This window comes from Heterodontus francisci, chromosome 40, assembly GCF_036365525.1.
Source record: "Heterodontus francisci isolate sHetFra1 chromosome 40, sHetFra1.hap1, whole genome shotgun sequence".
NCBI classification, from domain to species: Eukaryota; Metazoa; Chordata; class Chondrichthyes; order Heterodontiformes; family Heterodontidae; genus Heterodontus; species Heterodontus francisci.
Window position 1 is genome coordinate 41,807,026 of NC_090410.1, and position 21,644 is coordinate 41,828,669.

Sequence of the window (21,644 nt, forward strand, 5' to 3'; positions counted from 1 at the left end):
AGAGTGTCAGAGAGTTTCAGAAAGTGTCAGAGAGTGTCACAGAGTGTCACAGAGTTTCAGAGATTTTCAGAGAGTGCCAGAGATCTTCAGAGAGTGTCAGAGAGTGCCAGAAAGTTTCAGAGAGTGTCACAGAGTGTCGGAGAGTTTCAGAGAGATTCAGAGATTTTCCGAGAGATTCAGAAAGTGTCAGATAGTGTCAGAGAGTTTCAGAAAGTGTCAGAGAGTGTCAGAGAGTGTCTGAGAGTGTCAAAGAGTGTCAAAGAGTTTCAGAGAGTGTCAGAGAGTGTCAGAGAGTTTCAGAGATGTTCAGAGAGTGTCAGAGAGTGTCAGAAAGTTTCAGAGAGAGTCACAGTGTGTCAGAGCTTTTCAGAGAGATTCAGAGAGTGTCAGAGAGTGTCACAGAGTGTCATAGAGTTGCAGAGTGTGTCAGAGATTGTCCGAGAGTTTCAGAGAGAGTCAGACAGTGTCTGAGAGTGTCAAAGAGTGTCAAAGAGTTTCAGAGAGTGTCAGAGAGTGTCAGAGAGTTTCAGAGATGTTCAGAGAGTGTCAGGGAGTTTCAGAGAGTTTCAGAGAGTGTCACAGTGTGTCAGAGCTTTTCAGAGAGATTCAGAGAGTGTCAGAGAGTGTCACAGAGTGTCATAGAGTTGCAGAGTGTGTCAGAGATTGTCCGGGAGTTTCAGAAAGAGTCAGATAGTGTCAGAGAGTTTCAGAAAGTGTCAGAGAGTGTCAGAGAGTGTCTGAGAGTGTAAGAGAGTGTCAGAGTCTTTAAGAGAGTGTCACAGAGTTTCAGAGTATGTCAGAGATTTTCAGAGAGTGCCAGAGATCTTCAGAGAGTGTCAGAGAGTGCCAGAAAGTTTCAGAGAGTGTCACAGAGTGTCGGAGAGTTTCAGAGAGATTCAGAGAGTGTCCGAGAGATTCAGAAAGTGTCAGATAGTGTCAGAGAGTTTCAGAGATCTTCAGAGAGTGTCTGAGAGTGTCTGACAGTGCCAGAGATTGTCAGAGAGTTTCAGAGAGTGTCAGAGAGTGTCACAGAGTGACACAGAGTTGCAGAGTGTGTCAGAGAGTGTCCGAGAGTTTCCGAAAGTGTCAGATACTGTCAGAGAGTTTCAGAAAGTGTCAGAGAGTGTCAGAGAGTGTCTGAGAATATCAGAGAGTTTCTGAGATCTTCAGAGAGTGTCAGAGAGTGCGAGAAAGTTTCAGAGAGTGTGACAGAGTGTTGGAGAGTTTCAGAGAGATTCAGAGAGTGTCCGAGAGATTCAGAAAGTGTCAGATAGTGTCAGAGAGTTTCAGAGATCTTCAGAGAGTGTCTGAGAGTGTCTGAGAGTGCCAGAGATTGTCAGAGAGTTTCAGAGAGTGTCAGAGAGTGTCAGAGAGTTTCAGAGAGTTTCAGAGAGTGTCAGAGAGTGTCAGAGAGTTTCAGAGAGTTTCAGAGAGCTTCAGAGAGTTTCAGAGAGTGTCTGAAAGTTTCAGAGAGTGTCAGAGAGTTTCAGAGAGTGTCACAGAGTGTCAGAGTGATTCAGAGAGATTCAGAGAGTGTCAGAGATTGTCAGAGAGTGTCAGACAGTTTCAGAGAGTTTCAGAGAGTGTCAGAGAGTTTCAGAGAGAGTCAGTGAGTGTCAGAGAGTGTCAAAGAGTGTCACAGAGTTTCAGAGTGTCAGAGAGCATCAGAGAGTGTCAGAGAGTTTCAGAGAGAGTCAGAGAGCTTCAGAGACTTTCTGAGAGTGTCAGAGAGTTCCAGAGAGTTTCTGACAGTTTCTGAGAGTTTCGGAGGGTGTCTGGGAGAGTCAGAGAGTATCTGAGAGTGTCACAGAGTGTCAGAGAGTGTCAGAGATTTTCAGAGAGTTTCAGAGATGTTCAGAGAGTGTCAGAGAGTGCCAGAAAGTTTCAGAGAGTGTCACAGAGTGTCGGAGAGTTTCAGAGAGATTCAGAGAGTGTCCGAGAGATTCAGAAAGTGTCAGATAGTGTCAGAGAGTTTCAGAAAGTGTCACAGAGTGTCAGCGAGTGTCTGAGAGTGTCAGAGAGTGTCAGAGAGTTTCAGAGAGTGTCAGAGAGTGTCAGAGAGTTTCAGAGAATTTCAGAGAGTGTCAGAGAGTTTCAGAGAGTCTCAGATAGTGTCAGAGAGTGTCAGAGAGTGTCTGAGAGTGTCTGAGAGTTTCAGAGAGTGTCAGAGAGTGTCAGAGAGTTTCAGTGAGCTTCTGAGAGTTTCTGAGAGTGTCAAAGAGTGTCAAAGAGTTTCAGAGAGTGTCAGAGAGTGTCAGAGAGTTTCAGAAAGAGTCAGAGAGTGTCAGAGAGTGTCTGAGAGTGTCAGAGAGTGTCAGAGTTTTTCAGAGAGATTCAGAGAGTGTCAGAGAGTGTCACAGAGTGTCATAGAGTTGCAGAGTGTGTCAGAGAGTGTCCGAGAGTTTTAGAAAGAGTCAGAGAGTGTCGGAGAGTTTCAGAAAGAGTCAGAGAGTGTCAGAGAGTGTCTGAGAGTGTCAGAGAGTGTCAGAGTTTTTCAGAGCGTGTCACAGAGTTTCAGAGAGTGTCAGAGATTTTCAGAGAGTGCCAGAGATCTTCAGAGAGTGTCAGAGAGTGCCAGAAAGTTTCAGAGAGTGTCACAGAGTGTCGGAGAGTTTCAGAGAGATTCAGAGAGTGTCCGAGAGATTCAGAAAGCGTCAGATAGTGTCAGAGAGTTTCAGAAAGTGTCTGAGAATGTCAGAGAGTGTCTGAGAGTGTCAGAGAGTGTCAGAGAGTTTCAGAGAGTGTCAGAGAGTGTCAGAGAGTTTCAGAGAATTTCAGAGAGTGTCAGAGAGTTTCAGAGAGTCTCAGATAGTGTCAGAGAGTGTCTGAGAGTGTCTGAGAGTTTCAGAGAGTGTCAGAGAGTTTCAGTGAGCTTCTGAGAGTTTCTGAGAATGTCAGAGAGTTACAAAGAGTTTCAGAGAGTTTCAGAGAGTGTCAGAAAGTTTCAGAGAGTGTCCGAGAGATTCAGAGAGTTTCAGAGGGTGTCACAGAGTGTCAGAGAGTTTCAGAAATCTTCAGAGATTGTCAGGGAGTGTCAGAGAGTGTCAGAGAGTTTCAGAGAGTTTCAGAGAGAGTCAGACAGTGTCTGAGAGTGTCAAGGAGTGCCAAAGAGTTTCAGAGAGTGTCAGAGAGTGTCAGAGAGTGTCAGAGGGTTTCGGAGAGTGTCAGAGAGTTTCAGAGAAATTCTGAGAGTGTCAGAGAGTGCCTGAGAGTTTCAGAGAGTGTCAGAAAGTTTCAGAGAGTGTCCGAGAGTTTCAGAGAGTTTCAGAGGGTGTCACAGAGTGTCAGAGAGTTTCAGAAATCTTCAGAGAGTGTCAGGGAGTGTCAGAGAGTGTCAGAGAGTTTCAGAGAGTTTCAGAGAGAGTCAGACAGTGTCTGAGAGTGTCAAAGAGTGCCAAAGAGTTTCAGAGAGTGTCAGAGAGTGTCAGAGGGTATCAGAGAGTGTCAGAGAGTTTCAGAGAATTTCTGAGAGTGTCAGAGAGTGCCTGAGAGTTTCTGAGAGTGTCACAGAGTGTCAGAGAGTGTCAGAGATTTTCAGAGAGTTTCAGAGATGTTCAGAGAGTGTCAGAGAGTGTCAGAAAGTTTCAGAGAGAGTCAGAGAGTGTCAGGGAGTTTCAGAGAGTTTCAGTGAGTGTCACAGAGTGTCAGAGATTTTCAGAGTGATTCAGAGAGTGTCAGAGATTGTCAGAGAGTGTCAGACAGTTTCAGAGCGTTTCAGAGCGTGTCAGAGAGTTTCAGACAGTTTCAGAGAGTGTCAGAGAGTGTCAGAGAGTTTCAGAGAGTCTCAGATAGTGTCAGAGAGTGTCAGAGAGTGTCTGAGAGTGTCTGAGAGTTTCAGAGAGTGTCAGAGAGTGTCAGAGAGTTTCAGTGAGCTTCTGAGAGTTTCTGAGAGTGTCAGAGAGTTACAAAGAGTTTCAGAGAGTTTCAGAGAGTGTCAGAAAGTTTCAGAGAGTGTCCGAGAGTTTCAGAGAGTTTCAGAGGGTGTCACAGAGTGTCAGAGAGTTTCAGAAAGCTTCAGAGAGTGTCAGGGAGTGTCAGAGAGTGTCAGAGAGTTTCAGAGAGTTTCAGAGAGAGTCAGACAGTGTCTGAGAGTGTCAAAGAGTGTCAAAGAGTTTCAGAGAGTGTCAGAGAGTGTCAGAGAGTTTCAGAGAATTTCTGAGAGTGTCAGAGAGTGCCTGAGAGTTTCTGACAGTTTCTGAGTGTGCCGGAGAGTGTCAGAGAGTGTCAGAGTGTTTCAGAGAGTGTCACAGAGTTTCAGAGAGTGTCAGAGATTTTCAGAGAGTTTCAGTGATCTTCAGAGAGTGTCAGTGAGTGCCACAGAGTGTCAGTGAGTGTCAGAGCGTTTCAGAGATTGTCAGACAGTGTCAGATAGTGTCAGTGATTGTCAGAGAGTATCAGAGAGTGTCTGCGAGATTCAGAGAGAGTCATCGAGTGTCAGAGAGTGTCAGAGAGTTTCAGAGATTGTCACAGAGTGTCAGAGAGTTTCAGAGAGTTTCAGAGAGTTTCAGAGATCTTCAGAGTGTTTCAGAGTGTTTCAGAGTGTTTCAGAGAGTGTCGGAATGTTTCAAGAGAGTGTCAGAGAGTGTCATAGACTTTTAGAGAATTTCAGAGAGTGTCACAGAATGTCAGAGAGTATCAGAGAGCTTCAGAGAGTGTCAGAGAGTGTCAGAGATAGTAGAGAGTTTCAGAGAGAGTCAGAAAGTGTCTGAGAGTGTCAGAGTGTTTCAGAGAGTGTCAGAGAGTTTCAGAGACATTCTGATAGTGTCAGAGAGTGCCTGAGAGTTTCTGACAGTTTCTGAGTGTGTCGGAGAGACTCAGAGAATGTCAGAGATTTTCAGAGAGTTTCACAGAGTGTCAGAGAGTTTCAGAGAGTTTCAGAGAGTGTCAGAGAGTGTCAGAGAGCTTCAGACAGTGTCAGGGAGTGTCAGAGAGTGTCAGAGAGTTTCAGATAGAGTCAGACAGTGTTTGAGATTGTCAAAGAGTGTCAAAGAGTTTCAGAGAGTGTCAGAGAGTGTCAGAGAGCTTCAGAGAGTTTCAGGGAGTGTCAGAGAGTGTCAGAGAGTTTCAGAGAGAGTCAGATAGTGTCTGAGAGTGTCAAAGAGTGTCAAAGTGTTTCAGAGGGTGTCAGAGAGTGTCAGAGAGTGTCAGAGAGTTTCAGAGAGTGTCAAAGAGTTTCAGAGAGGTTCTGAGAGTGTCAGAGAGTTTCTGAGAGTTTCTGAGTGTGTCGAAGTGTGTCTGCGGGAGTCAGAGAGAGTCTGAGAGTGTCACAGAGTGTCAGAGAGTGTCAGAGATTTTCAGAGAGTTTCAGAGATGTTCAGAGAGTGTCAGAGAGTGTCAGGGAGTTTCAGAGAGTTACAGAGTGTCACAGAGTGTCAGAGAGTTTCGGAGAGATTCAGAGAGTGTCAGAGAGTGTCAGAGAGTTTCAGAGATTGTCACAGAGTGTCAGAGCTTTTCAGAGAGATTCAGAGAGTGTCAGAGAGTGTCACAGAGTGTCATAGAGTTGCAGAGTGTGTCAGAGAGTTTCCGAGAGTTTCAGAAAGAGTCAGAGAGTGTCAGAGAGTTTCAGAAAGAGTCAGAGAGTGTCAGAGAGTGTCTGAGAGTGTCAGAGAGTGTCAGAGTCTTTCAGAGAGTGTCAGAGAGATTCAGAGAGTGTCAGAGAGTGTCACAGATTGTCATAGAGTTGCAGAGTGTGTCAGAGAGTGTCCGAGAGTTTTAGAAAGAGTCAGAGAGTGTCGGAGAGTTTCAGAAAGAGTCAGAGAGTGTCAGAGAGTGTCTGAGAGTGTCAGAGAGTGTCAGAGTTTTTCAGAGCGTGTCACAGAGTTTCAGAGAGTGTCAGAGATTTTCAGAGAGTGCCAGAGATATTCAGAGAGTGTCAGAGAGTGCCAGAAAGTTTCAGAGAGTGTCACAGAGTGTCGGAGAGTTTCAGAGAGATTCAGAGAGTGTCCGAGAGATTCAGAAAGCGTCAGATAGTGTCAGAGAGTTTCAGAAAGTGTCTGAGAGTGTCAGAGAGTGTCTGAGAGTGTCAGAGAGTGTCAGAGAGTTTCAGAGAGTGTCAGAGAGTGTCAGAGAGTTTCAGAGAATTTCAGAGAGTGTCAGAGAGTTTCAGAGAGTCTCAGATAGTGTCAGAGAGTGTCAGAGAGTGTCTGAGAGTGTCTGAGAGTTTCAGAGAGTGTCAGAGAGTTTCAGTGAGCTTCTGAGAGTTTCTGAGAATGTCAGAGAGTTACAAAGAGTTTCAGAGAGTTTCAGAGAGTGTCCGAAAGTTTCAGAGAGTGTCCGAGAGATTCAGAGAGTTTCAGAGGGTGTCACAGAGTGTCAGAGAGTTTCAGAAATCTTCAGAGAGTGTCAGGGAGTGTCAGAGAGTGTCAGAGAGTTTCAGAGAGTTTCAGAGAGAGTCAGACAGTGTCTGAGAGTGTCAAAGAGTGCCAAAGAGTTTCAGAGAGTGTCAGAGAGTGTCAGAGAGTGTCAGAGGGTTTCGGAGAGTGTCAGAGAGTTTCAGAGAAATTCTGAGAGTGTCAGAGAGTGCCTGAGAGTTTCAGAGAGTTTCAGAAAGTTTCAGAGAGTGTCCGAGAGTTTCAGAGAGTTTCAGAGGGTGTCACAGAGTGTCAGAGAGTTTCAGAAATCTTCAGAGAGTGTCAGGGAGTGTCAGAGAGTGTCAGAGAGTTTCAGAGAGAGTCAGACAGTGTCTGAGAGTGTCAAAGAGTGCCAAACAGTTTCAGAGAGTGTCAGAGAGTGTCAGAGAGTGTCAGAGAGTTTCAGAGAATTTCTGAGAGTGTCAGAGAGTGCCTGAGAGTTTCTGAGAGTGTCACAGAGTGTCAGAGAGTGTCAGAGATTTTCAGAGAGTTTCAGAGATGTTCAGAGAGTGTCAGAGAGTGTCAGAAAGTTTCAGAGAGAGTCAGAGAGTGTCAGGGAGTTTCAGAGAGTTTCAGTGAGTGTCACAGAGTGTCAGATCTTTTCAGAGAGATTCAGAGAGTGTCAGAGAGTGTCACAGGGTGTCATAGAGTTGCAGAGTGTGTCAGAGAGTGTCCGAGAGTTTCAGAAAGAGTCAGAGAGTGTCACAGAGTTTCAGAAAGAGTCAGAGAGTGTCTGAGAGTGTCAGAGAGTGTCAGAGTTTTTCAGAGAGTGTCACAGAGTTTCAGAGAGTGTCAGAGATTTTCAGAGAGTGTCAGAGAGTGCTAGAAAGTTTCAGAGAGTGTCCCAGAGTGTCGGAGAGTTTCAGAGAGATTCAGAGAGTGTCCGAGAGATTCAGAAAGCGTCAGATAGTGTCAGAGAGTTTCAGAAAGTGTCACAGAGTGTCAGAGAGTTTCTGAGAGTGTCAGAGAGTGTCAGAGAGTTTCAGAGAGTGTCAGAGAGTTTCAGAGAATTTCAGAGAGTGTCAGAGAGTTTCAGAGAGTCTCAGATAGTGTCAGAGAGTGTCAGAGAGTGTCTGAGAGTGTCTGAGAGTTTCAGAGAGTGTCAGAGTGTGTCAGAGAGTTTCAGTGAGCTTCTGAGAGTTTCTGAGATTGTCAGAGAGTTACAAAGAGTTTCAGAGAGTTTCAGAGAGTGTCAGAAAGTTTCAGAGAGTGTCCGAGAGTTTCAGAGAGTTTCAGAGAGTTTCAGAGAGAGTCAGACAGTGTCTGAGAGTGTCAAAGATTGTCAAAGAGTTTCAGAGAGTGTCAGAGAGTGTCAGAGAGTGTCAGAGGGTTTCAGAGAGTGTCAGAGAGTTTCAGAGAATTTCTGAGAGTGTCAGAGAGTGCCTGAGAGTTTCTGACAGTTTCTGAGTGTGCCGGAGAGTGTCAGAGAGTGTCAGAGTGTTTCAGAGAGTGTCACAGAGTTTCAGAGAGTGTCAGAGATTTTCAGAGAGTTTCAGAGATCTTCAGAGAGTGTCAGTGAGTGCCACAGAGTGTCAGTGAGTGTCAGAGCGTTTCAGAGATTGTCAGACAGTGTCAGATAGTGTCAGTGATTGTCAGAGAGTATCAGAGAGTGTCTGCGAGATTCAGAGAGAGTCATCGAGTGTCAGAGAGTGTCAGAGAGTTTCAGAGATTGTCACAGAGTGTCAGAGAGTTTCAGAGAGTTTCAGAGAGTTTCTGAGATTTTCTGAGATTGTCAGAGAGTTTCAGAGAGTTTCAGAGATCTTCAGAGTGTTTCAGAGTGTTTCAGAGAGTGTCGGAATGTTTCAAGAGAGTGTCAGAGAGTGTCATAGACTTATAGAGAATTTCAGAGAGTGTCACAGAATGTCAGAGAGTATCAGAGAGCTTCAGAGAGTGTCAGAGAGTGTCAGAGATAGTAGAGAGTTTCAGAGAGAGTCAGAAAGTGTCTGAGAGTGTCAGAGAGTTTCAGAGAGTGTCAGAGAGTTTCAGAGACATTCTGATAGTGTCAGAGAGTGCCTGAGAGTTTCTGACAGTTTCTGAGTGTGTCGGAGAGGCTCAGAGAATGTCAGAGATTTTCAGAGAGTGTCACAGAGTGTCAGAGAGTTTCAGAGAGTTTCAGAGAGTGTCAGAGAGTGTCAGAGAGCTTCAGACAGTGTCAGGGAGTGTCAGAGAGTGTCAAAGAGTTTCAGATAGAGTCAGACAGTGTCTGAGATTGTCAAAGAGTGTCAAAGAGTTTCAGAGAGTGTCAGAGAGTGTCAGAGAGCTTCAGAGAGTGTCAGGGAGTGTCAGAGAGTGTCAGAGAGTTTCAGAGAGAGTCATATAGTGTCTGAGAGTGTCAAAGAGTGTCAAAGTGTTTCAGAGGGTGTCAGAGAGTGTCAGAGAGTTTCAGAGAGTGTCAAAGAGTTTCAGAGAGGTTCTGAGAGTGTCGAAGTGTGTCTGCGGGAGTCAGAGAGTGTCAGAGAGTGTCACAGAGTGTCAGAGAGTGTCAGAGATTTTCAGAGAGTTTCAGAGATGTTCAGAGAGTGTCAGAGAGTGTCAGGGAGTTTCAGAGAGTTACAGAGTGTCACAGAGTGTCAGAGAGTTTCGGAGAGATTCAGAGAGTGTCGGAGAGTGTCAGGGAGTGTCACAGAGTGACACAGAGTTGCAGAGTGTGTCACAGAGTGTCCGAGAGTTTCCGAAAGTGTCAGATACTGTCAGAGAGTTTCAGAAAGTGTCAGAGAGTGTCTGAGAATATCAGAGAGTGTCAGAGTGTTTCAGAGAGTTTCACAGAGTTTCAGAGAGTGCCAGAGATTTTCAGAGAGTTTCAGAGATCTTCAGAGAGTGTCAGAGAGTGCGAGAAAGTTTCAGAGAGTGTGACAGAGTGTCGGAGAGTTTCAGAGATATTCAGAGAGTGTCCGAGAGATTCAGAAAGTGTCAGATAGTGTCAGCGAGTTTCAGAGATCTTCAGAGAGTGTCTGAGAGTGTCTGAGAGTGCCAGAGATTGTCAGAGAGTTTCAGAGAGTGTCAGAGAGTGTCAGAGAGTTTCAGAGAGTTTTAGAGAGTGTCAGAGAGTGTCAGAGAGTTTCAGAGAGTTTCAGAGAGCTTCAGAGAGTTTCAGAGAGTGTCAGAAAGTTTCAGAGAGTGTCACAGAGTTTCAGAGAGTGTCACAGAGTGTCAGAGTGATTCAGAGAGATTCAGAGATTGTCAGAGATTGTCAGAGAGTGTCAGACAGTTTCAGAGAGTTTCAGAGCGTGTCAGAGAGTTTCAGACAGTTTCAGAGAGTGTCAGAGAGTGTCAGAGAGTTTCAGAGAGTCTCAGATAGTGTCAGAGAGTGTCAGAGAGTGTCTGAGAGTGTCTGAGAGTTTCAGAGAGTGTCAGAGAGTGTCAGAGAGTTTCAGTGAGCTTCTGAGAGTTTCTGAGAGTGTCAGAGAGTTACAAAGAGTTTCAGAGAGTTTCAGAGAGTGTCAGAAAGTTTCAGAGAGTGTCCGAGAGTTTCAGAGAGTTTCAGAGGGTGTCACAGAGTGTCAGAGAGTTTCAGAAAGCTTCAGAGAGTGTCAGGGAGTGTCAGAGAGTGTCAGAGAGTTTCAGAGAGTTTCAGAGAGAGTCAGACAGTGTCTGAGAGTGTCAAAGAGTGTCAAAGAGTTTCAGAGAGTGTCAGAGAGTGTCAGAGAGTGTCAGAGGGTTTCAGAGAGTGTCAGAGAGTTTCAGAGAATTTCTGAGAGTGTCAGAGAGTGCCTGAGAGTTTCTGACAGTTTCTGAGTGTGCCGGAGAGTGTCAGAGAGTGTCAGAGTGTTTCAGAGAGTGTCACAGAGTTTCAGAGAGTGTCAGAGATTTTCAGAGAGTTTCAGTGATCTTCAGAGAGTGTCAGTGAGTGCCACAGAGTGTCAGTGAGTGTCAGAGCGTTTCAGAGATTGTCAGACAGTGTCAGATAGTGTCAGTGATTGTCAGAGAGTATCAGAGAGTGTCTGCGAGATTCAGAGAGAGTCATCGAGTGTCAGAGAGTGTCAGAGAGTTTCAGAGATTGTCACAGAGTGTCAGAGAGTTTCAGAGAGTTTCAGAGAGTTTCAGAGAGTTTCTGAGATTTTCTGAGATTGTCAGAGAGTTTCAGAGAGTTTCAGAGATCTTCAGAGTGTTTCAGAGTGTTTCAGAGAGTGTCGGAATGTTTCAAGAGAGTGTCAGAGAGTGTCATAGACTTTTAGAGAATTTCAGAGAGTGTCACAGAATGTCAGAGAGTATCAGAGAGCTTCAGAGAGTGTCAGAGAGTGTCAGAGATAGTAGAGAGTTTCAGAGAGAGTCAGAAAGTGTCTGAGAGTGTCAGAGTGTTTCAGAGAGTGTCAGAGAGTTTCAGAGACATTCTGAGAGTGTCAGAGAGTGCCTGAGAGTTTCTGACAGTTTCTGAGTGTGTCGGAGAGACTCAGAGAATGTCAGAGATTTTCAGAGAGTTTCACAGAGTGTCAGAGAGTTTCAGAGAGTTTCAGAGAGTGTCAGAGAGTGTCAGAGAGCTTCAGACAGTGTCAGGGAGTGTCAGAGAGTGTCAGAGAGTTTCAGATAGAGTCAGACAGTGTTTGAGATTGTCAAAGAGTGTCAAAGAGTTTCAGAGAGTGTCAGAGAGTGTCAGAGAGCTTCAGAGAGTTTCAGGGAGTGTCAGAGAGTGTCAGAGAGTTTCAGAGAGAGTCAGATAGTGTCTGAGAGTGTCAAAGAGTGTCAAAGTGTTTCAGAGGGTGTCAGAGAGTGTCAGAGACTGTCAGAGAGTTTCAGAGAGTGTCAAAGAGTTTCAGAGAGGTTCTGAGAGTGTCAGAGAGTTTCTGAGAGTTTCTGAGTGTGTCGAAGTGTGTCTGCGTGAGTCAGAGAGTGTCTGAGAGTGTCACAGAGTGTCAGAGATTGTCAGAGATTTTCAGAGCGTTTCAGAGATGTTCAGAGAGTGTCAGAGAGTGTCAGGGAGTTTCAGAGAGTTACAGAGTGTCACAGAGTGTCAGAGAGTTTCGGAGAGATTCAGAGAGTGTCAGAGAGTGTCAGAGAGTGTCACAGAGTGACACAGAGTTGCAGAGTGTGTCAGAGAGTGTCCGAGAGTTTCCGAAAGTGTCAGATACTGTCAGAGAGTTTCAGAAAGTGTTAGAGAGTGTCAGAGAGTGTCTGAGAATATCAGAGAGTTTCAGAGATCTTCAGAGAGTGTCAGAGAGTGCGAGAAAGTTTCAGAGAGTGTCACAGAGTGTCGGAGAGTTTCAGAGAGATTCAGAGAGTGTCCGAGAGATTCAGAAAGTGTCAGATAGTGTCAGAGAGTTTCAGAGATCTTCAGAGAGTGTCTGAGAGTGTCTGAGAGTGCCAGAGATTGTCAGAGAGTTTCAGAGAGTGTCAGAGAGTGTCAGAGAGTTTCAGAGAGTTTCAGAGAGTGTCAGAGAGTGTCACAGAGTTTCAGAGAGCTTCAGAGAGTTTCAGAGAGTGTCTGAAAGTTTCAGAGAGTGTCAGAGAGTTTCAGAGAGTGTCACAGATTGTCAGAGTGATTCAGAGAGATTCAGAGAGTGTCAGAGATTGTCAGAGTGTCAGACAGTTTCAGAGAGTTTCAGAGAGTGTCAGAGAGTTTCAGAGAGAGTCAGTGAATGTCTGAGAGTGTCAAAGAGTGTCACAGAGTTTCAGAGTGTCAGAGAGCATCAGAGAGTGTCAGAGAGTTTCAGAGAGAGTCAGAGAGTTTCAGAGACTTTCTGAGAGTGTCAGAGAGTTCCAGAGAGTTTCTGACAGTTTCTGAGAGTGTCGGGGGGTGTCTGGGAGAGTCAGAGAGTATCTGAGAGTGTCACAGAGTGTCAGAGAGTGTCAGAGATTTTCAGAGAGTTTCAGAGATGTTCAGAGAGTGTCAGAGAGTGCCAGAAAGTTTCAGAGAGTGTCACAGAGTGTCGGAGAGTTTCAGAGAGAATCAGAGAGTGTCCGAGAGATTCAGAAAGTGTCAGATAGTGTCAGAGAGTTTCAGAAAGTGTCACAGAGTGTCAGCGAGTGTCTGAGAGTGTCAGAGAGTGTCAGAGAGTTTCAGAGAGTGTCAGAGAGTGTCAGAGAGTTTCAGAGAATTTCAGAGAGTGTCAGAGAGTTTCAGAGAGTCTCAGATAGTGTCAGAGAGTGTCAGAGAGTGTCTGAGAGTGTCTGAGAGTTTCAGAGAGTGTCAGAGAGTGTCAGAGAGTTTCAGTGAGCTTCTGAGTGTTTCTGAGAGTGTCAAAGAGTGTCAAAGAGTTTCAGAGTGTCAGAGAGTGTCAGAGGGTTTCAGAGAGTGTCAGAGAGTGTCTGTGAGTGTCAGAGATTGTCAGAGAGTTTCAGAGAGCGTCAGAGAGTGTCAGAGAGTTTCAGAGAGTTTCAGAGAGTGTCAGAGAGTGTCAGAGAGTTTCAGAAAGTGTCAGAGAGTGTCAGAGAGTGTCACAGAGTTTCAGAGATTTTCAGAGAGTGCCAGAGATCTTCAGAGAGTGTCAGAGAGTGCCAGAAAGTTTCAGAGAGTGTCACAGAGTGTCGGAGAGTTTCAGAGAGATTCAGAGATTTTCCGAGAGATTCAGAAAGTGTCAGATAGTGTCAGAGAGTTTCAGAAAGTGTCAGAGAGTGTCAGAGAGTGTCTGAGAGTGTCAGAGAGTGTCAGAGAGTTTCAGAGAGTGTCAGAGAGTGTCAGAGAGTTTCAGAGAATTTCAGAGAGTGTCAGAGAGTTTCAGAGAGTCTCAGATAGTGTCAGAGAGTGTCAGAGAGTGTCTGAGAGTGTCTGAGAGTTTCAGAGAGTGTCAGAGAGTGTCAGAGAGATTCAGAGAGTTTCAGAGATCTTCAGAGAGTGTCAGTGAGTGCCATAGAGTGTCAGTGAGTGTCAGAGAGTTTCAGAGAGTGTCAGGGATTTTCAGAGAGTTTCAGAGATCTTCAGCGAGTGTCAGAGAGTGCCTGAAAGTTTCAGAGAGTGTCACAGAGTGTCGGAGAGTTTCAGAGAGTGTCAGAGAGTGTCAGAGATTTTCAAGAGTTTCAGAGAGTGTCAGAGAGCTTCAGACAGTGTCAGGGAGTGTCAGAGAGTGTCACAGAGTTTCAGATAGAGTCAGACAGTGTCTGAGATTGTCAAAGAGTTTCAGAGAGTGTCAGGGAGTGTCAGAAAGTGTCAGAGAGTGTCAGAGAGTGTCTGAGAATATCAGAGAGTTTCAGAGATCTTCAGAGAGTGTCAGAGAGTGCGAGAAAGTTTCAGAGAGTGTGACAGAGTGTCGGAGAGTTTCAGAGAGATTCAGAGAGTGTCCGAGAGATTCAGAAAGTGTCAGATAGTGTCAGAGAGTTTCAGAGATCTTCAGAGAGTGTCTGAGAGTTTCTGAGAGTGCCAGAGATTGTCAGAGTGTTTCAGAGAGTGTCAGAGAGTGTCAGAGAGTTTCAGAGAGTTTCAGAGAGTGTCAGAGAGTGTCAGAGAGTTTCAGAGAGTTTCAGAGAGCTTCAGAGAGTTTCAGAGAGTGTCTGAAAGTTTCAGAGAGTGTCAGAGAGTTTCAGAGAGTGTCACAGAGTGTCAGAGTGATTCAGAGAGATTCAGAGAGTGTCAGAGATTGTCAGAGAGTGTCAGACAGTTTCAGAGAGTTTCAGAGAGTGTCAGAGAGTTTCAGAGAGAGTCAGTGAGTGTCAGAGAGTGTCAAAGAGTGTCACAGAGTTTCAGAGTGTCAGAGAGCATCAGAGAGTGTCAGAGAGTTTCAGAGAGAGTCAGAGAGTTTCAGAGACTTTCTGAGAGTGTCAGAGAGTTCCAGAGAGTTTCAGAGAGTGTCACAGAGTGTCAGAGAGTTTCAGAGAGAGTCAGAGAGTTTCAGAGACTTTCTGAGAGTGTCAGAGAGTTTCAGAGAGTTTCAGAGAGTGTCAGAGAGTGTCAGAGAGTTTCAGAAAGTGTCAGAGAGTGTCAGAGAGTGTCACAGTGTTTCAGAGATTTTCAGAGAGTGCCAGAGATCTTCAGAGAGTGTCAGAGAGTGCCAGAAAGTTTCAGAGAGTGTCACAGAGTGTCGGAGAGTTTCAGAGAGATTCAGAGATTTTCCGAGAGATTCAGAAAGTGTCAGATAGTGTCAGAGAGTTTCAGAAAGTGTCAGAGAGTGTCAGAGAGTGTCTGAGAGTGTCAGAGAGTGTCAGAGAGTTTCAGAGAGTGTCAGAGAGTGTCAGAGAGTTTCAGAGAATTTCAGAGAGTGTCAGAGAGTTTCAGAGAGTCTCAGATAGTGTCAGAGAGTGTCAGAGAGTGTCTGAGAGTGTCTGAGAGTTTCAGAGAGTGTCAGAGAGTGTCAGAGAGTTTCAGAGAGTTTCAGAGAAGTTCAGAGAGTGTCAGTGAGTGCCATAGAGTGTCAGTGAGTGTCAGAGAGTTTCAGAGTGTCAGGGATTTTCAGAGAGTTTCAGAGATCTTCAGCGAGTGTCAGAGAGTGCCAGAAAGTTTCAGACAGTGTCACAGAGTGTCGGAGAGTTTCAGAGAGTGTCAGGGAGTGTCAGAGAGTTTCAGAGAGTTTCAGAGAGTGTCAGAGAGTGTCAGAGAGCTTCAGACAGAGTCAGGGAGTGTCAGAGAGTGTCACAGAGTGTCGGAGAGTTTCAGAGAGTGTCAGAGAGTTTCAGAGAGTTTCAGAGAGTGTCAGAGAGTTTCAGAGAGTGTCAGGGAGTGTCAGAGAGTGTCAGAGAGTTTCAGAGAGAGTCAGACAGTGTCTGAGATTGTCAAAGAGTGTCAAAGAGTTTCAGAGAGTGTCAGAGAGTGTCAGAGAGTTTCAGAGAGTGTCAGGGAGTGTCAGAGGGTGTCAGAGAGTTTCAGAGAGAGTCAGACAGTGTCTGAGAGTGTCAAAGAGTGTCAAAGAGTTTCAGAGAGTGTCAGAGAGTGTCAGAGAGTTTCAGAGATGTTCAGAGAGTGTCAGAGAGTGTCAGAAAGTTTCAGAGAGAGTCACAGTGTGTCAGAGCTTTTCAGAGAGATTCAGAGAGTGTCAGAGAGTGTCACAGAGTGTCATAGAGTTGCAGAGTGTGTCAGAGATTGTCCGAGAGTTTCAGAGAGAGTCAGACAGTGTCTGAGAGTGTCAAAGAGTGTCAAAGAGTTTCAGAGAGTGTCAGAGAGTGTCAGAGAGTTTCAGAGATGTTCAGAGAGTGTCAGGGAGTTTCAGAGAGTTTCAGAGAGTGTCACAGTGTGTCAGAGCTTTTCAGAGAGATTCAGAGAGTGTCAGAGAGTGTCACAGAGTGTCATAGAGTTGCAGAGTGTGTCAGAGATTGTCCGAGAGTTTCAGAAAGAGTCAGATAGTGTCAGAGAGTTTCAGAAAGTGTCAGAGAGTGTCAGAGAGTGTCTGAGAGTGTAAGAGAGTGTCAGAGTCTTTAAGAGAGTGTCACAGAGTTTCAGAGTATGTCAGAGATTTTCAGAGAGTGCCAGAGATCTTCAGAGAGTGTCAGAGAGTGCCAGAAAGTTTCAGAGAGTGTCACAGAGTGTCGGAGAGTTTCAGAGAGATTCAGAGAGTGTCCGAGAGATTCAGAAAGTGTCAGATAGTGTCAGAGAGTTTCAGAGATCTTCAGAGAGTGTCTGAGAGTGTCTGACAGTGCCAGAGATTGTCAGAGAGTTTCAGAGAGTGTCAGAGAGTGTCACAGAGTGACACAGAGTTGCAGAGTGTGTCAGAGAGTGTCCGAGAGTTTCTGAAAGTGTCAGATACTGTCAGAGAGTTTCAGAAAGTGTCAGAGAGTGTCAGAGAGTGTCTGAGAATATCAGAGAGTTTCTGAGATCTTCAGAGAGTGTCAGAGAGTGCGAGAAAGTTTCAGAGAGTGTGACAGAGTGTTGGAGAGTTTCAGAGAGATTCAGAGAGTGTCCGAGAGATTCAGAAAGTGTCAGATAGTGTCAGAGAGTTTCAGAGATCTTCAGAGAGTGTCTGAGAGTGTCTGAGAGTGCCAGAGATTGTCAGAGAGTTTCAGAGAGTGTCAGAGAGTGTCAGAGAGTTTCAGAGAGTTTCAGAGAGTGCCAGAGAGTGTCAGAGAGTTTCAGAGAGTTTCAGAGAGCTTCAGAGAGTTTCAGAGAGTGTCTGAAAGTTTCAGAGAGTGTCAGAGAGTTTCAGAGAGTGTCACAGAGTGTCAGAGTGATTCAGAGAGATTCAGAGAGTGTCAGAGATTGTCAGAGAGTGTCAGACAGTTTCAGAGAGTTTCAGAGAGTGTCAGAGAGTTTCAGAGAGAGTCAGTGAGTGTCAGAGAGTGTCAAAGAGTGTCACAGAGTTTCAGAGTGTCAGAGAGCATCAGAGAGTGTCAGAGAGTTTCAGAGAGAGTCAGAGAGCTTCAGAGACTTTCTGAGAGTGTCAGAGAGTTCCAGAGAGTTTCTGACAGTTTCTGAGAGTTTCGGAGGGTGTCTGGGAGAGTCAGAGAGTATCTGAGAGTGTCACAGAGTGTCAGAGAGTGTCAGAGATTTTCAGAGAGTTTCAGAGATGTTCAGAGAGTGTCAGAGAGTGCCAGAAAGTTTCAGAGAGTGTCACAGAGTGTCGGAGAGTTTCAGAGAGATTCAGAGAGTGTCCGAGAGATTCAGAAAGTGTCAGATAGTGTCAGAGAGTTTCAGAAAGTGTCACAGAGTGTCAGCGAGTGTCTGAGAGTGTCAGAGAGTGTCAGAGAGTTTCAGAGAGTGTCAGAGAGTGTCAGAGAGTTTCAGAGAATTTCAGAGAGTGTCAGAGAGTTTCAGAGAGTCTCAGATAGTGTCAGAGAGTGTCAGAGAGTGTCTGAGAGTGTCTGAGAGTTTCAGAGAGTGTCAGAGAGTGTTAGAGAGTTTCAGTGAGCTTCTGAGAGTTTCTGAGAGTGTCAAAGAGTGTCAAAGAGTTTCAGAGAGTGTCAGAGAGTGTCAGAGGGTTTCAGAGAGTGTCAGAGAGTGCCTGTGAGTGTCAGAGATTGTCAGAGAGTTTCAGAGAGCGTCAGAGAGTGTCAGAGAGTTTCAGAGAGTTTCAGAGAGTGTCAGAGAGTGTCAGAGAGTTTCAGAAAGTGTCAGAGAGTGTCACAGAGTGTCACAGAGTTTCAGAGATTTTCAGAGAGTGCCAGAGATCTTCAGAGAGTGTCAGAGAGTGCCAGAAAGTTTCAGAGAGTGTCACAGAGTGTCGGAGAGTTTCAGAGAGATTCAGAGATTTTCCGAGAGATTCAGAAAGTGTCAGATAGTGTCAGAGAGTTTCAGAAAGTGTCAGAGAGTGTCAGAGAGTGTCTGAGAGTGTCAGAGAGTGTCAGAGAGTTTCAGAGAGTGTCAGAGAGTGTCAGAGAGTTTCAGAGAATTTCAGAGAGTGTCAGAGAGTTTCAGAGAGTCTCAGATAGTGTCAGAGAGTGTCAGAGAGTGTCTGAGAGTGTCTGAGAGTTTCAGAGAGTGTCAGAGAGTGTCAGAGAGTTTCAGAGAGTTTCAGAGATCTTCAGAGAGTGTCAGTGAGTGCCATAGAGTGTCAGTGAGTGTCAGAGAGGTTCAGAGAGTGTCAGGGATTTTCAGAGAGTTTCAGAGATCTTCAGCGAGTGTCAGAGAGTGCCTGAAAGTTTCAGAGAGTGTCACAGAGTGTCGGAGAGTTTCAGAGAGTGTCAGAGAGTGTCAGAGAGTTTCAGAGAGTTTCAGAGAGTGTCAGAGAGCTTCAGACAGTGTCAGGGAGTGTCAGAGAGTGTCACAGAGTTTCAGATAGAGTCAGACAGTGTCTGAGATTGTCAAAGAGTTTCAGAGAGTGTCAGGGAGTGTCAGAAAGTGTCAGAGAGTGTCAGAGAGTGTCTGAGAATATCAGAGAGTTTCAGAGATCTTCAGAGAGTGTCAGAGAGTGCGAGAAAGTTTCAGAGAGTGTGACAGAGTGTCGGAGAGTTTCAGAGAGATTCAGAGAGTGTCCGAGAGATTCAGAAAGTGTCAGATAGTGTCAGAGAGTTTCAGAGATCTTCAGAGAGTGTCTGAGAGTTTCTGAGAGTGCCAGAGATTGTCAGAGTGTTTCAGAGAGTGTCAGAGAGTGTCAGAGAGTTTCAGAGAGTTTCAGAGAGTGTCAGAGAGTGTCAGAGAGTTTCAGAGAGTTTCAGAGAGCTTCAGAGAGTTTCAGAGAGTGTCTGAAAGTTTCAGAGAGTTTCAGAGAGTGTCACAGAGTGTCAGAGTGATTCAGAGAGATTCAGAGAGTGTCAGAGATTGTCAGAGAGTGTCAGACAGTTTCAGAGAGTTTCAGAGAGTGTCAGAGAGTTTCAGAGAGAGTCAGTGAGTGTCAGAGAGTGTCAAAGAGTGTCACAGAGTTTCAGAGTGTCAGAGAGCATCAGAGAGTGTCAGAGAGTTTCAGAGAGAGTCAGAGAGTTTCAGAGACTTTCTGAGAGTGTCAGAGAGTTCCAGAGAGTTACTGACAGTTTCTGAGAGTTTCGGAGGGTGTCTGGGAGAGTCAGAGAGTATCTGAGAGTGTCACAGAGTGTCAGAGAGTGTCAGAGATTTTCAGAGAGTTTCAGAGATGTTCAGAGAGTGTCAGAGAGTGCCAGAAAGTTTCAGAGAGTGTCACAGAGTGTCGGAGAGTTTCAGAGAGATTCAGAGAGTGTCCGAGAGATTCAGAAAGTGTCAGATAGTGTCAGAGAGTTTCAGAAAGTGTCACAGAGTGTCAGCGAGTGTCTGAGAGTGTCAGAGAGTGTCAGAGAGTTTCAGAGAGTGTCAGAGAGTGTCAGAGAGTTTCAGAGAATTTCAGAGAGTGTCAGAGAGTTTCAGAGAGTCTCAGATAGTGTCAGAGAGTGTCAGAGAGTGTCTGAGAGTGTCTGAGAGTTTCAGAGAGTGTCAGAGAGTGTCAGAGAGTTTCAGTGAGCTTCTGAGAGTTTCTTAGAGTATCAAAGAGTGTCGAAGAGTTTCAGAGAGTGTCAGAGAGTGTCAGAGGGTTTCAGAGAGTGTCAGAGAGTGTCTGAGAGTGTCAGAGATTGTCAGAGAGTTTCAGAGAGCGTCAGAGAGTGTCAGAGAGTTTCAGAGAGTTTCAGAGAGTGTCAGAGAGTGTCAGAGAGTTTCAGAAAGTGTCAGAGAGTGTCAGAGAGTGTCACAGAGTTTCAGAGATTTTCAGAGAGTGCCAGAGATCTTCAGAGAGTGTCAGAGAGTGCCAGAAAGTTTCAGAGAGTGTCACAGAGTGTCGGAGAGTTTCAGAGAGATTCAGAGATTTTCCGAGAGATTCAGAAAGTGTCAGATAGTGTCAGGGAGTTTCAGAAAGTGTCAGAGAGTGTCAGAGAGTTTCTGAGAGTGTCAGAGAGTGTCAGAGAGTTTCAGAGAGTGTCAGAGAGTTTCAGAGAATTTCAGAGAGTGTCAGAGAGTTTCAGAGAGTCTCAGATAGTGTCAGAGAGTGTCAGAGAGTGTCTGAGAGTGTCTGAGAGTTTCAGAGAGTGTCAGAGAGTGTCAGAGAGTTTCAGAGAGTTTCAGAGAAGTTCAGAGAGTGTCAGTGAGTGCCATAGAGTGTCAGTGAGTGTCAGAGAGTTTCAGAGTGTCAGGGATTTTCAGAGAGTTTCAGAGATCTTCAGCGAGTGTCAGAGAGTGCCAGAAAGTTTCAGACAGTGTCACAGAGTGTCGGAGAGTTTCAGAGAGTGTCAGGGAGTGTCAGAGAGTTTCAGAGAGTTTCAGAGAGTGTCAGAGAGTGTCAGAGAGCTTCAGACAGAGTCAGGGAGTGTCAGAGAGTGTCACAGAGTGTCGGAGAGTTTCAGAGAGTGTCAGAGAGTTTCAGAGAGTTTCAGAGAGTGTCAGAGAGTTTCAGAGAGTGTCAGGGAGTGTCAGAGAGTGTCAGAGAGTTTCAGAGAGAGTCAGACAGTGTCTGAGATTGTCAAAGAGTGTCAAAGAGTTTCAGAGAGTGTCAGAGAGTGTCAGAGAGTTTCAGAGAGTGTCAGGGAGTGTCAGAGGGTGTCAGAGAGTTTCAGAGAGAGTCAGACAGTGTCTGAGAGTGTCAAAGAGTGTCAAAGAGTTTCAGAGAGTGTCAGAGAGTGTCAGAGAGTTTCAGAGATGTTCAGAGAGTGTCAGAGAGTGTCAGAAAGTTTCAGAGAGAGTCACAGTGTGTCAGAGCTTTTCAGAGAGATTCAGAGAGTGTCAGAGAGTGTCACAGAGTGTCATAGAGTTGCAGAGTGTGTCAGAGATTGTCCGAGAGTTTCAGAGAGAGTCAGACAGTGTCTGAGAGTGTCAAAGAGTGTCAAAGAGTTTCAGAGAGTGTCAGAGAGTGTCAGAGAGTTTCAGAGATGTTCAGAGAGTGTCAGGGAGTTTCAGAGAGTTTCAGAGAGTGTCACAGTGTGTCAGAGCTTTTCAGAGAGATTCAGAGAGTGTCAGAGAGTGTCACAGAGTGTCATAGAGTTGCAGAGTGTGTCAGAGATTGTCCGAGAGTTTCAGAAAGAGTCAGATAGTGTCAGAGAGTTTCAGAAAGTGTCAGAGAGTGTCAGAGAGTGTCTGAGAGTGTAAGAGAGTGTCAGAGTCTTTCAGAGAGTGTCACAGAGTTTCAGAGTATGTCAGAGATTTTCAGAGAGTGCCAGAGATCTTCAGAGAGTGTCAGAGAGTGCCAGAAAGTTTCAGAGAGTGTCACAGAGTGTCGGAGAGTTTCAGAGAGATTCAGAGAGTGTCCGAGAGATTCAGAAAGTGTCAGATAGTGTCAGAGAGTTTCAGAGATCTTCAGAGAGTGTCTGAGAGTGTCTGAGAGTGTCAAAGAGTGCCAAAGAGTTTCAGAGAGTGTCAGAGAGTGTCAGAGGGTATCAGAGAGTGTCAGAGAGTTTCAGAGAATTTCTGAGAGTGTCAGAGAGTGCCTGAGAGTTTCTGAGAGTGTCACAGAGTGTCAGAGAGTGTCAGAGATTTTCAGAGAGTTTCAGAGATGTTCAGAGAGTGTCAGAGAGTGTCAGAAAGTTTCAGAGAGAGTCAGAGAGTGTCAGGGAGTTTCAGAGAGTTTCAGTGAGTGTCACAGAGTGTCAGAGCTTTTCAGAGAGATTCAGAGAGTGTCAGAGATTGTCAGAGAGTGTCAGACAGTTTCAGAGCGTTTCAGAGCGTGTCAGAGAGTTTCAGACAGTTTCAGAGAGTGTCAGAGAGTGTCAGAGAGTTTCAGAGAGTCTCAGATAGTGTCAGAGAGTGTCAGAGAGTGTCTGAGAGTGTCTGAGAGTTTCAGAGAGTGTCAGAGAGTGTCAGAGAGTTTCAGTGAGCTTCTGAGAGTTTCTGAGAGTGTCAGAGAGTTACAAAGAGTTTCAGAGAGTTTCAGAGAGTGTCAGAAAGTTTCAGAGAGTGTCCGAGAGTTTCAGAGAGTTTCAGAGGGTGTCACAGAGTGTCAGAGAGTTTCAGAAAGCTTCAGAGAGTGTCATGGAGTGTCAGAGAGTGTCAGAGAGTTTCAGAGAGTTTCAGAGAGAGTCAGACAGTGTCTGAGAGTGTCAAAGAGTGTCAAAGAGTTTCAGAGAGTGTCA